Source organism: Rhodnius prolixus, unplaced genomic scaffold (genome assembly GCF_049639745.1).
Source record: "Rhodnius prolixus isolate KJV_2025 unplaced genomic scaffold, Rpr scaffold_8, whole genome shotgun sequence".
In the NCBI taxonomy this organism is placed as follows: domain Eukaryota; kingdom Metazoa; phylum Arthropoda; class Insecta; order Hemiptera; family Reduviidae; genus Rhodnius; species Rhodnius prolixus.
In genome coordinates this window covers 29,548,876-29,563,835 of record NW_027411593.1, presented here as the reverse complement: position 1 = coordinate 29,563,835, position 14,960 = coordinate 29,548,876, and the positions used below count along the sequence as shown (strand labels likewise).

Genomic DNA, 14,960 nt, shown 5'->3' with positions numbered 1-14,960 from the left:
TACAGTTTAAAGATTACCCCCACAAAATAGCTTCTTCCATAATAATTATAAACATAATCTAAATCTTTTATTCAGAACATTTTCCTGGATTAGATTTTAATTTTATTTCATTTTTTCTGGAATGAGGAAAGTATTACAATTAAGTCAAATTTTCGATATCGTTTATTCACTAGAAATATCCGTTTTGTGGTGCCCTCTGAGTCCGTGAAAAAGTGTGTGTAAAGGCAAAATTAATTAAAAACTACAAAAATTCACCGGAAGCTAAGGGCCTCAAAAAAAAGAAGAAGAGGAATAAGCTATAACTTTGCCATCTAAATTCCTGAAGGGGAAATACCACTTTATAGAATGCATTTTTCATTTTTCAGAGCTTTTATTTTATTTTTGTGGAAATGTTGTTCTCACCTCCAGATTTCCTTGTATTACAAAAGATAGACGCACCATAGTTTGGTAACTTTGAACACTAGAAAAAAGAAAAGATATAAAAATAGAGAAAAGAAGTGTAATAATCTTGCAATGTAGGTCACTAGTAACTGATATTAGATCCACTCTCTCTAATAGGGCTGTATCTTCTAGACTAGAGTCTATCCAATTGGCGTGCAGCTCCTTCAGAAAATTGACAATTATATATATTGTAGAGAGGCAGGAGTTATTTGTTTGCTATTTTATACTTTCTCTCGTCTCTGTATTGAATTTACATTTTACACTTTTTTTTTCTGCTGAACGTGAGATTTTTACAAATTGGTGGAAGTGTTAAAAAAAATTACAGAGAATTGAGGGAGCCAATGAAACTTGTAAGAACAGAAAGTCGCCCAACGATTGTACCAGTTTTCTGAAATTGAGTTCTCACTTGCAGTTTCTCTTTTACAGTCCTCCGTGATCGGAAAAAGTAGGTTTTATAGAATGGAGAGCTTACAAAGTCACTCGAAAGCGAGAGATCGCTGATAGCTTTTTTTACTTCGATTTGGTCTGACTGAGAACTGTGGGTAGACTTCCTGTAACAGACGCTATCGACTACTTAAAAGACTCTTAGAGTATAGTTTTAAACTCTCTCTAGGCAACAAAAGACTTATTTTTTACTTCTTTTTCAAAAACCCATCGAATAGAGCTGTGGGGTTCAATCAAACGCACCAATCTCCAAAGAATTCAATCTTTTCATTCTAAAATTCTTCGAACTTATAGTAAATGTTCCTTTTTTGGTCTCTAACCTGGCTATACAGATCTTAACATTCTTTTTATCAACCAAGTTGCTAAAACACGATACAGGAAACTTCACTTCAACCTGCAATCGCACGCGAATCCTCAAGCCCAAAATCATTCTTCTAGATCTCTTCCTGATAACCCTACAAGACGTCTTAAAAGATAGTGGCCTCGTGATCTCCTCTCTAGTGATGAGTGTGATTAAATAGTTCAGTGTTTTGGGAGTGTTACTTCTCCGATAGTTTACTTGTTTACTGTTCACTATTGTCATTGTTACTTTAATGGCGCCTATGCGCAGTTTTTAATGCATTAATTACTCACTATTAGATGTATAATTTTAATTTGTAAGTTCTCAGAGAATTTTGAGGGAAAATAAGGTAAAGTTTTCTTCTAAAATGGTTTTCGGCTTGTCTCTATATTCACTTATATAGTAATAAGGATGATTTGATAGGATATTGTTATTTTAAAGGGATTAAAAATAGCTGGTATGAACTTTCTCATAGTTTTTTAGAAATAGATTTTCCTATTCAATCCAATCAAAAGTCCTCCGCCGTATTGTTAATACTCCCTATCATGTCTCCAACCTCATCCTTCACAAAGACCTAAATATCCCCTTTGTCACCGTTGCTATCCATTTACGATTCCTCAATTTCCACAGAAGCCTATCCTGCCATCCCAATTAAACAGCTCAAAACTCTTTCCTCATCAACGTCTCATCCTGATTCTGATAATCCTTCACAACGACTAAAACAACGTTGGCCTCGTGATCTTCTATCCCTAGACCTTTCGAAGTCACTCAAATTCCCGAGAGTGTCAGCACTGGCTGATTTCCCTCTTTCTGTGTCCGTACGATTGCGAGATGCGTCGGCTATGCCGGGCAGCTTTCGGATCATGTATTGTAGTCTATTCTGTTCACCCTTCGTCTGATGAATATATATTTTTTTTTATACAGGTAGACCGTACATTCCTACATCCAAAATCGTCTGCTCAAACTTCTTTCCATTCTAGACTATCATCCTAATCCACTCTGCCGCGACGTAGCCTCCTTCAGATCCTTCTATTCCTTACAGGCACAAAAGAATTAAACATCCTTCTCTAACTTTCTACACTAGCTGCAGGTTTTTTCCTCTTTTTCCCTGCATTCTGTATCCTTCAAATCTTAAGCTTTCCGCACACTATTATGAAGGTTATAATGTATTTTACATTGGCACTTCATTTCTATATTTATTGTACATATTTATAATAAAGATATATTATCTATCTGTCTATCTATACAGGTAGCAATAAATATATTTATTAAATAAAAGAAAAAAATAAATATTTTCCTGTAAGGTGACGTTTCAGAATAATGCTTAATTAAATCCGCAATTTAAGGAAAATTTAGTTTTAACATTGAACATTGATGAAAGAGGAACTTTTGATGATGGGAATCCCACGATTGCGCTAAACTGGGTTTTGTACTCAAGCAGAATAAGTTTGAACGTACTTTGATTCTTAATCCAGGTTTCGAACAGATTTACTTTTGATGTTCTGCTTTATCTTTTACACATTCTTCCTTCGGATATACAAAAATTGATTCCAGAGTTTTCTAATTTTTTTAAACAGGCTTAAATCACTAATTTTCCACAAATATAGTTCCCAATTGTGTGGAACCAAAGGTGATTTTTTTGTTGTTGTTATTCCCAGATGACACAATCTGTATTCTGTAAGATGGGTTAGCAACAATTAGCCTGTTTATGCATGTATTTCACATAAAAAGAAAGACTAGAGAATCAACATCCTGGAGTAATACTTATAATATATTCACAGATGTCTGTTGAAAGGTGGGCTGTTGGAGGAAGTAACAGAATTACATCATGAGAACCTTCTGTTATTTAGGCCATAGAACAATGTTCTTAGTGTATTTGGACGATTAGCTAACTACTGGAATTATTCTCAAAGCCCGTTTATTCTTTGTTCTCCAACCAATTTAAACAATTTTCATTTATTTATTATTTTTCAGTTAAATGCATTCAAGTCTTTTTTATGGCCACTCATCTGTAAAGTAGTATTTTTGGGGGGGAAGGGGTGTCCGTCCCTTAATACTATTAAAGTAATTAATTCTTAGTAATTAATATTGAATTCCTGGAGACTTCTCCAAAGGGGACCATGATGTCTGTGTTACAATTCGTTGCAGAGAGATTAGTTAAATACGTAATTAAAAAATACAAATAAACAAATTACGTTTAATTTTTTTTTTTTTTTTAATTTATTTCGTTATTTACAATCTGTATAATATAATATACAATAAGTACATAGGGAGAATGAAGGATAAATGGATGCGTGAAAGGCAGGATGAAAGAAACTGCCCAGCGGCAGCACTTTCTACAGGATATGATTTTTTTAGGCCTTCAGACTGCGAGGAGTCGCGGCGGGGCCACTAGCGATTCATTCGGCGCTTATTGTTAGGAATGTAAGAGGAGGCGAGAGACTGTTCAAGAGGATTTGAGCAAGTGGAGAGAGCAGTATGGAATTTTTTATATTTAGTCTTGGCGAGTTGGTCTACAAAGGGAATGTTCGAGGTAGTTGTGAAGAGTGAGGTTAGTCACCGTAGAAAGGAGCTTCAGCTATCTGTCGGAGGAGTTTTGATTGAAATTTCTGTACTTTCAGTATGTTTGTAGGTTTGGCTGAACCCCACAGTTCTAGTCCGTAAGTCCACATAGGTTTGAGAATAGTACTGTATATTAAACGTTTGAGTTCAATGGGTAATTTAGAGCGTCGTCCAAAGAAGTCTGTAAAGCAGTCTAGCACGTTTCGTCATTGATTGGCTTTTAAGTCTAGTATTTTTAATTTGTAGAATATATAATGAGTTAAAGGAAAACTAAAAAAACAAAACACAAATTAATATCTAAGGGTAGAAATAAACACCAATCTATCATAAGTATAGTTTATTTCACATAAGACATAAGATTCTAACGCCAACACTAGGCCCAACACCATCACACACAGTAATAGAATAGAAAAAGGAATGTCCCTTGCTACCTGCAACTTTATTGCCACCCCTAGCGGTCATCCCTTCTCAGATACCCTCAACCGGGCGGCCACTCACATTCCAAAACATTCCAATTACCCTACACATTTAAAATTAATATAATTAATGTAATCTTTTTAACAAAGATTAATTTTTATCATTATTAGAGGAGGATTTTCTCTCTTATAAAACACTTGAATAATTTGATAGCTGAAGTTTGGGCCCTTTTTTGGGCGCATACAACTACTAGGTTATTAGCGCCCAACATTCTCATCCACTGGAACTGATTCCATGGAATCAGTATTCCATTAGATCTGGAATGGCTCTTGTCTTATTGAATTTTTGAACAGTCCTAAGAGTAAACAGATCCTCAGTTTATTAAATACTAAAATTGATTTTCCATTTTTTTTTTGCAATTTTTACGAATGTGGCCTCAAAAAATTCCAAATTTGAATGATTCTAAAACATTACTCATACAAAATTAATATTCAGAAATATTTTTTTTATTACATCATTATTATTAACTGCACTGTATTTGTGCTTGCATAAAAATGTTTTATTACTTACAAATATCCTGTCATACGTACTTAGATACTAACTAACTTCCTACACTTAGTCAGCAAGTGTAGCGTGCGATAGAAACTTATCAAGTGAAGGTCAAAATGTCTACATATATCTGATGAATCAACTTCTGACGGTGGAGAATCTTAAACTAATCAGAAATAAGGAAAATAAAATGATAAATTTGCGCAATGACTAATAAAATCGAAAGGTATTAATCTAGAACTGCGGACCAAACTACATTTAAACCTGATTAGTATACGTATTTCACAACTTGAAAGTTTTCCGGGACCTTTAACTGACGCAAGCTCCTCTCTTAATGACTAAAGTTCAAAAAAATAAAATTAAAATAAAAAATAATCTGTAATATAGTCAATTAATTAAATATTGGCCAATAAGAATTGGAATGTTTACACGAGAGAACTAGTTGCCCCCACCACAGCCAGTGGATGAGTGAGTCATTGTATCATGCCAGCTGTGTTGGTTGTGTGTCGGTCGGTGTGGAACGGAAGTCAAAAGACAAGGACCCCACTTCAAGGACACTTCCTGTCTCACCACTTCGCGCGCTTTATCTCCTTGGCGTTTCTTATTTATTGATTACTGGTCTTGCCTTTTTAGATTCCTTTTTTTAACTGTACACAATAATAATTGCTATACATTTTTCAACCTTATATGTTCTATATTCATATTTTACTGTATAGATTTTAGATTAAACAGATAATATTAATTAATTTTAACCAAGAAAAAGTACACATGCATAATGCCAGCATTCGAAAGGTTTTTTATTTGACATTAAGTTTATGTTTATTTTCTGGTGTTGTTATTGGTGGAAGGTTCGAAAACGTGTCCAACTTGGAAATTTTATTTTTACCGGAAATCACGAGGTTTAATGGTACTCTCCGCCATTTTTAAATTAGTTAATGAAAAGGTTTTCCGGGAAGCGTTAAGAAAAATGCTCAAAATAAAAAAATGATTTACAGTTTTCTCAAATATTCCTCGTTTTTCTTGTCTTTGCAAAAAGATTATCTTCCTCGGCCATTCTCTTTAGATAAAGTATTGGAGGTCTTCTGTTGATGAATAGCTTCTTCTAGGCAAACTGCCTGGCATTTCTTGAAGTATACGTGAATTATGCGCTTTTTATGCTAATTGCTGAGAAAATAAACAGACCATTTTTATGCTTTATTCGAACTCTGGAAACATTGAAGCAAAATATATGCTTGATCACTATAATTCCTTTTATAAGAAGCAAGAGAATGTACAAATTATTTTTATTATCAGGTAATAATCATAAAGTTCATTATTTTTGGTGACTGATTCATTGTTACAGTAAACTGACACGAACAATTTAAACAACAAATACACACCAACTTACTACAAAATACTTGACAATTGGCAACACTGACTTCATCACAACCTAACACATATCACACACAGACTGATTATACTCAGTGACAGGAGCAGACAAGTCAGAAGTCACACCAACCCTTATGATGTAAAATATTACATTGTCAATTAGGTAAATAATCTTGTAAATTACGTTATACATTAACCCTTTTGTAACCGATTTAATAAAGTTTCGATACCGCAACTTTCACAGCCTCCTAGCTCTCCATCCTAATCTTCTTGTACAACAACTTTCCTCTCCTCACCTTCCAGACAATCCTCCTCGTCGACTAAAGCGGAAGTGGCCTAGGGACCTACTGATATGAGTGCAATCAAGTGAGAAAGAGTTTCACAAATGGATGGATTGCTCTTACTGGACTTCCATGTGAACTTAACCAGTATGATCAAATTTACTTGATGCAACATTATGGCAAATTAAGTGGAAAAACGTTACATTATACATATCCATTGTAATATAATTATTGTTACCACACTGTAAATATGTTCCACAGCCCTGAAGATGACCTAGTCCCTAGGTCGAAAGCTTGGCATAATAAAAGTATTCAAAATATGACTGAAATTGGGAGTAATTTTTCATTCTAATAATAATTAATGTTTCATCAGACGTAATAGACCACATTGTAAAGAATTTTTGTTTTTTCTGCCCAACCTTTAAGACACGAATGGAATGAATGATTCCATTCGGAAGGTTACACGAATGGAATGAATGATTTCATTTGGAAGGTTACAGAGAAATGAAATATGAGTAAGCGATGTAACCTCCTGAAAATGATAACCTAGTTCTGAGCCTGATAGTCTAAATCAAGAAATCTGGAGAGGGAATTCAATCTTCAGTTCATTAATTTTAGAAACAGGGTTTTAAGGCGCTTTCAGGCGACGCGAACTGTGTGCTCTGGCATCTAGCAGTAGAGAAACTACATTCTGGTTATCAAAGAGGGGGAATTTTGTGACCACATCTGTAAGACTCCTAACCCTGTTGGGCTGAATAAAGTCCAGATATGGTAGCTCGCCAATCGGAAGTGAACTCGAAATGCCAATTTCTGTAAAGTACCTCCTTGCGCGAGCATTATTTTTTCGAGACTGGGAAAGTATAGTTTGTAAAGTATAATAGTATATTTTCCTAATGAAATATTTGATATTAACCAGGAAAATCAGATTCTTCGCTTTGAGTAAGTTAATTAAAAATTGCCTTCTAAAGAAAATTTAGTTCAGTCATTTTAGAAGAAGATGACATACTTGGAGAAGTTAAATTAGGCTATTTAGCGTTTAAACATGACATATTACTCATTTCTGATGACGAGAAGTACCAGAATTGGTGTTACGTGGTATTAACGGAGAGCTAGTGGGTGACACATCCCAGTAAGGGTATATCTGCCTCACATTATTCGGTAATGAAAGAAATGGCACTGTTGGAACAGTCATTGTGAACTACAGCATTCTTGACATAACGGTCAACATGGCGTTGTGAGCTAGTGTAGAGAAGTGGTGTCACTTCACTCACAGATGGTGCTAAATGATAAACGGGGACAGCATTGTGAGCTCCAATTCTGTCCAGCGGCCCTCGCTTACTAATTATAGTAACCATCATAAATTATGTAGATTTATAGTTTTAACAAAATTTACCGCTTTAAACTAGTGGTCCGTTTATTTATTTTAACTTTTTTAAACAATAAAATGGTTTTCTGCTTGACTGTTTCTTGTTATTGCGGATTTCATGCAAAATGTAAGTCACAGGAAGCATTCTGTGGAGCACTCAACTAATTGAGTTCTGGGTGAATAGGAATTTGGGTGCAGTAAGCTAGTCATTATCTGAGTTCTGATACATGTTTAGCTTTCATGATGTATTACACCCAAATTCCATTAACGATTAGTAGTTCTCTTAGTTCGTTTTAGATAGATAGATTCTAGCAGGGCGGCCTTGAAGGCCTACGCCACCGCGATCCCTTTGGATCTAACGTGGCTCCCACTACTCTAGAGCTCGCCCTCCAGACCCGTCCTTTTAATCAGACTCTTAATACTGGAGAGCGGCTCCTGGGTAAAGCACTCAGGTCTTGCTTGGTTTTCCCTCCCCGAGAAGTAACATCCTTACCCAGTCCAGCCCCTCACACTGACACAACACATGCAGTACCGTTTCCTCCTCTTCCAGACAGAACCTATAAAGGCTATCATCGGCCAGGCCCATGCGATGCAGGTACTTTCTGAGCCTGCAGTGGCCAGTTAATAATAACCATAGTCCTTGAAGGATTAAATCTGCAGTCAGCTTTGACTAGTAGCCCCTAATGAACTCCTTCGCCGGTCTCTTCTCCACCACTTCTGAGACCTCCTGTTCACCCATAATTTAGTGGCCGCACACTCTTAAGGCACTTGGAAACCCCCAAAATAGGGCTCCAGGCCAACGAAGTCTTCCGGCAGCGCCTTCACGGGCCAGCAAAATCAACCTTTTTCCTTTCCTTTATTTCCTGAATGACCAGAAAAACTTTACTTTGGTCACTGATTTCCGCCAGGGCAGTCCCATACCAGCCTTGAGTTAACCTGATAGGAAGCAATAGCACTTAGAGCAGCCTGGCTGTTCGAGAAATTCTCGATTCTAGACTTAATTTATTCCTCGTCTAATAATCTCGACAGTACAGAAAATTGCAGCTAGCTTCCGCCTGAAAGACTGTGGCTAGTTTGCCTAGGCTAACTGAAAAGCTATATTTCGGTTTAGCTCCCACTCCTACACCCTCCTCTGTCTTGGAGCCATCCATGTACCACATTGAGTCCCCCACAACTGGGAGTTAGTTCGTTTTAGATTGTGATCGAAAATTCTCGTATCAGTACTTTTATTTGCGGAACCAGCTATATCTCCCAGCAAGATGAGTTATTGTACAGATTAGACTCTTAATCGAAAGTGTGAAATGAAAAATTTTTCCCAAAATTATATTACAGTTTAAATTATAATGCTCTGTATTGACAATCATTCTGAACTTCAGTTATTATATGACTGGCGTTCAGAGAATTAAGAGCGTTCATAATGAATGAATAATGGACAAAATTACCTCATCTTCATAATAATAAACATTGTAATTGCAAGCTGTAAATATTTGGTTTTGGTTTAATGAAAAATAAATAAATAAAATAAATTAAAAAAATTAAATAAGTTACACTTATTAATTACCGGTTTGGCATAGAATTTAAGTACGTAGTTTCAAACAATGATGGCCAATTCCTTAGTTATATTTAGCAATTATTGATTTCATTGATTTGATATCGTATAAAACGTCCACTCTAACTGGAAGATGTTACTGTAAGCTCTTTAAATGAATAACAAAAATATGTGTATCTTATACTACTTGTCCGCACTCTAGTAATATTCAGTAACCTGTGCGGAATTACCAGGGCGCATTCAGAATTCGTTTTCTAGATGATGGTTGGTTTGATAAATAAATGAATTAATTTTTTATTTTCAAAATATTCTTCAGTAAAAGGGGAAAACAAGGAAATCATCTTTCTTGATGAGCATATAATTTATGTTACATGAATTCTTATTGTTCTGAAATGAACTTTTAAAGATGGACATTCTTTAATCAAATTTAAACTTTAGGCATATGCCTCTGTGAGATTCTCGGACGGCTCCAATGTATACATGTATGGAATAGGTAGCATGTATGGATGTAATCTCTGATTGATGATTTTTTTGATAAGCTTATGCTGGGTCATAGTCTTTCATACAGAGCTAATTGCTGTAACAATTCTTGTGCAGTAACATTCACAAGGCATCCAGATCCTACGAAGTTAATTCAAGACAGTGTGTGTAAGTGATATGCCCGGATGGTCATTCTAATGAGTATTGGTACAAATTATCTGGCGCCGGTACAGCATTCATGTCCGAAACACGCAATAAGACAGGCTTGTGAGGAACAAATTAAACTATGCATTTTTAGTTAAGTGGTTTTTTTTACAGCTGTGTGATTTTCCAAGTCCTTACCGCCTAAAAGTGGCTACAAATGTTTAATTTAAGGTTTCAATTTCCTGATATTACCTATTTTACTTATTAAAGGGAAGCAAAAAAGAAGCTACACTATCAATCTAGATGTCAAATTCCCTTCAAGAAGGTACCTTTTAGTGACCATCATTTGAGCCCTAAAAAAACAAACTCTTTTGAATAACATTTAGTCGTTGTCTTCAACAGGTGGTTGGTTGGTTCTTCAATGACAAATGTTCTGGAATAATTCGTAGTGGTTTCTGGTGCTAGGTCTGTTCACCCGCACTTCCGCCCTAGTTCTATTTACTATGCATAGCTAGGACCCTCGTATTCTCCCCTCTTTTGTCATTTGTCTTTTAGGGGCGGAAAAAAAGGATACCTACGATTTCCATTAACGATTAGTTCGTTTTAGATAGATAGCTTCTAGCAGGGCGGCCTTGAAGTCCTACGCCTCAGCGACCCCTTTGGATCTATTGTGGCTCCCACTACTCTAGAGCTCACTCTCCATCCTGTCCTCTTAATCAGACTCTTAATTTTGGAGAGCGGCTCCTGGGTAAAGTTCATAGGCCTTGGTTTTTCCTCCCAGAGAAATAACATCCTTAGCCAGACAAGCCCCTCACACTGACACAACACATGCAGTCCCGTTTCCTCCTCTTCCTGAGAGAACCTACAAAGGCTGTCATCTGCCAGGCCCATGCGATGCAGGGTGCTTCCTGAGCCTGCAGTTGCCGGTTAATAGGCCTACAATTATTCTAATAACTACACGGCCTTAACGGATTAAATCTGCAGTCAGCTTTGGCGAGTAGCTCCTAATGAACTCCTAAGCCTGTCTTTGTCCAGTGGTGGCCAACCACCACTTCTGAGACCTCCTCTGCACCCTTAATTTAATGGCCGCACACTCCTAAGGCACTTGGAAACCCCCAAAACAGGGCTCCAGGCCAACAAAGTCTTCCGCAGCGCCTTTACGGGCCAGCTGTTTCCTTTCCTTTATATCCTGAATGACTGGGTGGGTACACACACCATAAATACCATATTTTGGTCACTGATTTCCGCCAAGGCCCCTAGACAGTCTCATACCAGCCTTTGAGTTAACCTGATAGGAACCAATGGCTCTTAGGGCAGCCTGGCAGTCCGAGAAAATCACTATCCTATATTTAATTATTTATCACCTAATAATCTCGGCAGTACAGAACTTAATTACGATTTCCATTAATGCAGTAAAACAAATGGTGCAGTTCGTAGCGAAGAATCATAATAAATAATAATCTGGTGTCTTAAGCGATACGTTAAACTTATATTTGTACCATTTTAGGCGCCACGGTAGCCGAGCGGTTAGAGACGAGACCAGTAAAGCTAATATGTATTGTGGTACTGGGTCCGATTCCCGGTCTTAGGCCTTGGATTTTCTTTGATGGCTAATAAAAGAAATTTACAGTAAAATATGTTTGCTAGTCGTCTCCGTCTACGACACCTAATTGGTAGTTGGACGTTAAGCCCCGCTTGAAAAAATAGGCGATTACTTTACTTTACTTACTTTAATAATCTGGGCGCGACTTCTTTCTCTTACTGTTAAACATTCTCGACGTTCTAACTAATAAACACATTTTTGCAAAATTTGAATTTGTAAACCCTCTTGAAATTAGCTCGATTATAAAACTGGATATCACAACGAAATATTAGGCACTTTAGGCGGAACCTTCCAATATCTGTCTTCAGAATGCCTTAGAAAGAATTTGGTTAGGAAAATTTATTGATCTACTTGTATTCATCCACCTTTTTTCAAAAAAAAATCACAGAAAAGTGAAAATCCATTCTTCTAAGTGGTACTTTCTGGTTCAAGAATTTTTTTCAAACTTAGAATTATTACTTTAATTCCCCTTTAAGTCTAAACTCAATTCCTCTTTCTCCAGCAAACTTAGTTTCGACACCTTAGGAAATCGTAAAACTTACTACAATAAATTTTCCATTCATTTTGTTTGTTTTTTTTAATAAATAAAATTAACCGCAATTAACCTTGTTTTTTCATTAAAATGTTTTACGTTAAGTAATTAATTCTTTATTACTCTTTCTTTGTTACAGGTGAGTTAATCAATTAACTAGAAAAGTGGTTACATTTCACAGTTAATTTAGTCAGCGAGGAAGTATTGTTGCGTTGGAAGAAGCGGAGTTTCGTAAGTCTATTTCCTAATCTGATACAGACATTGTTCCTGTTCTTTAGTAAAATTCACATCTTACTTTCGCGTGATTGTAACATCGCCTTTTATATTAAAATTCGTTACCTTTTTTTCTCCCAGATTAATTAACTATTGTATAGAAAAATAAAATATGTTACATTGCTGTAGTTTTTTTTAAAAAAATAGTTGCAGGAATTGAACGACAGACATTGTGTTTATTAAGTTTTACTATTTGAAACCACTTAGCTATATTCTGTTAAGTAATACAAAAAAGGAAAGTCTGAGAAAAATTAGCTGTCATTTGATTACAACTTTCTGAAGGGAATACATTAATTAAGGCCATCCTGGGCATCTTAACGAAATTACGCAAGCCAGATGCGGTTATATCTGGATTAAGAGGGATTTTATTTGCATTAAACTCTGTTGAAAATCCACACCATTCCTAAGCAATCAGTTTCCTTCTCTGAAATGAATTATTTAAAAGTTTTAGAAATTTATTTGATTAGCATAATACATTCATTAACCAGATTAACTCGAAATTTTAATAAAATAAATAGGAATATTATTTGGTGGGATGTTTTCTTTATCTTACCAATAGAACTGCCGAGTATTTTATATGGAGGGAGGTGGTGGAAGTCAGATCATGATAAGTGGTTGGTACATGTTTGGTCTCCGCATTAGAGATTGGGAATTAGGCACACAAATAGAAGCTCTCAACCCTTGTGTAATGCCGTTTTTACCTTAGATAGAGATTCAGACCTCAGTACTAGCATGATTTCATTTTGCACAGAATTCAAAGCTCTTTTCTTCCTTGTAAAAAGCTCTTGCGTCTCTAGTTAACTAGGCAATACATAACGTGAAGCGGTGCAAAATTTTGAAAGAGCACAGAATGCTCTGGTAATCTCAAGCCCCAGAAATTGCAGAAAAAGTCGCTTGCAGTGACTAATACGACGTTGTAAACTTTTAGTTGTTTTGCCCTGCGTTCGACGTTTATACACGTCATTGTCTGATTTTCAGGTGAAAGTGATGACTTAAATCACTTCTTTATAGGTTGTCCCTTGTTGGCAAACCTGAGAGAAAGATTTCTGCGGGATTATATCCAAAATTGTAGCGGACCCCTTGTGGATTTGCTACAAGTATCGAGTTTAAAGCAATTAAACGATATTTATTATTTCGTGGATGGGGCATTTAAAGTGAGAAATTTAGTTTTAGATTAACAAGGAGCACATCTGTTAATATTCACACACATTTATTAATATATATATAAAAGAAAAATAATAATTTTTGTTTAGTTATATTTAGAACCTAGAATATATTATATTTCCGTTAAGAATCTTTTTCCAGTTCAAATTACTAGGCTCATTATAATTTCTTTCTTAATTATTTGCTATTAAGTGCTTTATTTATTTTGTACTTCTTTTTATGTGTGTTGTTTTTTCTTTGTCTCTCTGTCTGATTTAAGTATTTAATAATAATAATGTACAAACCTCTTTGTATAGACCACGGTCTCAAGCAAATAAATAATAAATAAATAAATAAATAATTGTCTGATTTTAATTCCGCACACTGTGGGAGGTTTTAAAATTAAATTCCGCGCTTAACTGGTTAATATAGCCCTTTATTTTTTACTCGTATTGCGCAAGGGAAGTACATATGGCGCATGAATTTTTGGATTTTATTTTCTTTATTGAGACTATCTTGAATATGGCTCTATTTGTTTGAAACTGCGTAAACTTTTATTTGAACCATTTTTCAAAAACCGTTCTATTAAGGGCACTTTTTGAAAATGAGGATTATCTTTGAAGAACCATTTCAGTTCAGTAGGAACGCAGTAAAGAGAGAAATTAACTAGTTCTGAACATTCTCAGGAGTTTTAATGATTGGAACTGTATAGGAATAGGAATAGTAATAGGCCGCCGAGGACGTCGTGGTGGATTATCAGGATCGGTTATAGAGAATTGAGTTGGAGCTGTTGAATTGGGATGGCAGGATGTGGAAAATTGAGGAATCAAGAATTTGGTAGTACTCGGTGACAGAAGAATAGAGACATATTTGGGAAGCATTAAACCTTTATGGCGAAGGATTTTTGATAGAAAGGATTGGATGCGGGAGTTATTGGAGGATTTAGTTGATCCCCCACACAGCTCTGATCCGTTAAGTCCAGATGGGTTTAAGTAAAGTCTTGAAGAGAGTTAGTTTGTTGGGTGTTCTTAGTACAGATTTAGGTTCAGATCTAGCGTCTTAGTTGTCCGTTAAATTGCTGAAATTCATCTTTAACTTTGGTGTATGGATTTTTCCCTTTTCTCTGTGATTGGCTTCTTCAATTTTCTCAAAATTTTGGATTTACATTTCGTATATTTTTTTATTTTGATAATTTTTTTGGGAGATTGCGTTTTCGATCAGTTTTGGGAAATAATGTGTTGTTAAATTCCAGTCTAGTGTACAGTGAGGTAGAGTTATATTATTTTTTGAATTAGGAATTTGGTAAAATGTATAGTTTCGAAATTTTGGATTGCATTAAGAGAAAGGTTGTGTGTATTACAGACTCTTTTTTGCCTCCTAGTTGCTAATCTTTTTCTATCAATTTGTTTGTGGCTAGTAGTTAGTTACGTAGTTTGATTAGTGTAAAATATATTAAGAGACATTAAGA

The 14,960-nt window shown here is 35.6% G+C and overlaps 1 protein-coding gene across 5 annotated transcripts in view; it reads left to right on the top strand.

Moving 5' to 3' along the window:
- LOC141451120 (protein fem-1 homolog CG6966) overlaps positions 1 to 14,960 on the top strand; it is a 357,494-nt gene that overhangs the window by 109,585 nt on the left and 232,949 nt on the right. The window lies entirely within an intron of this gene.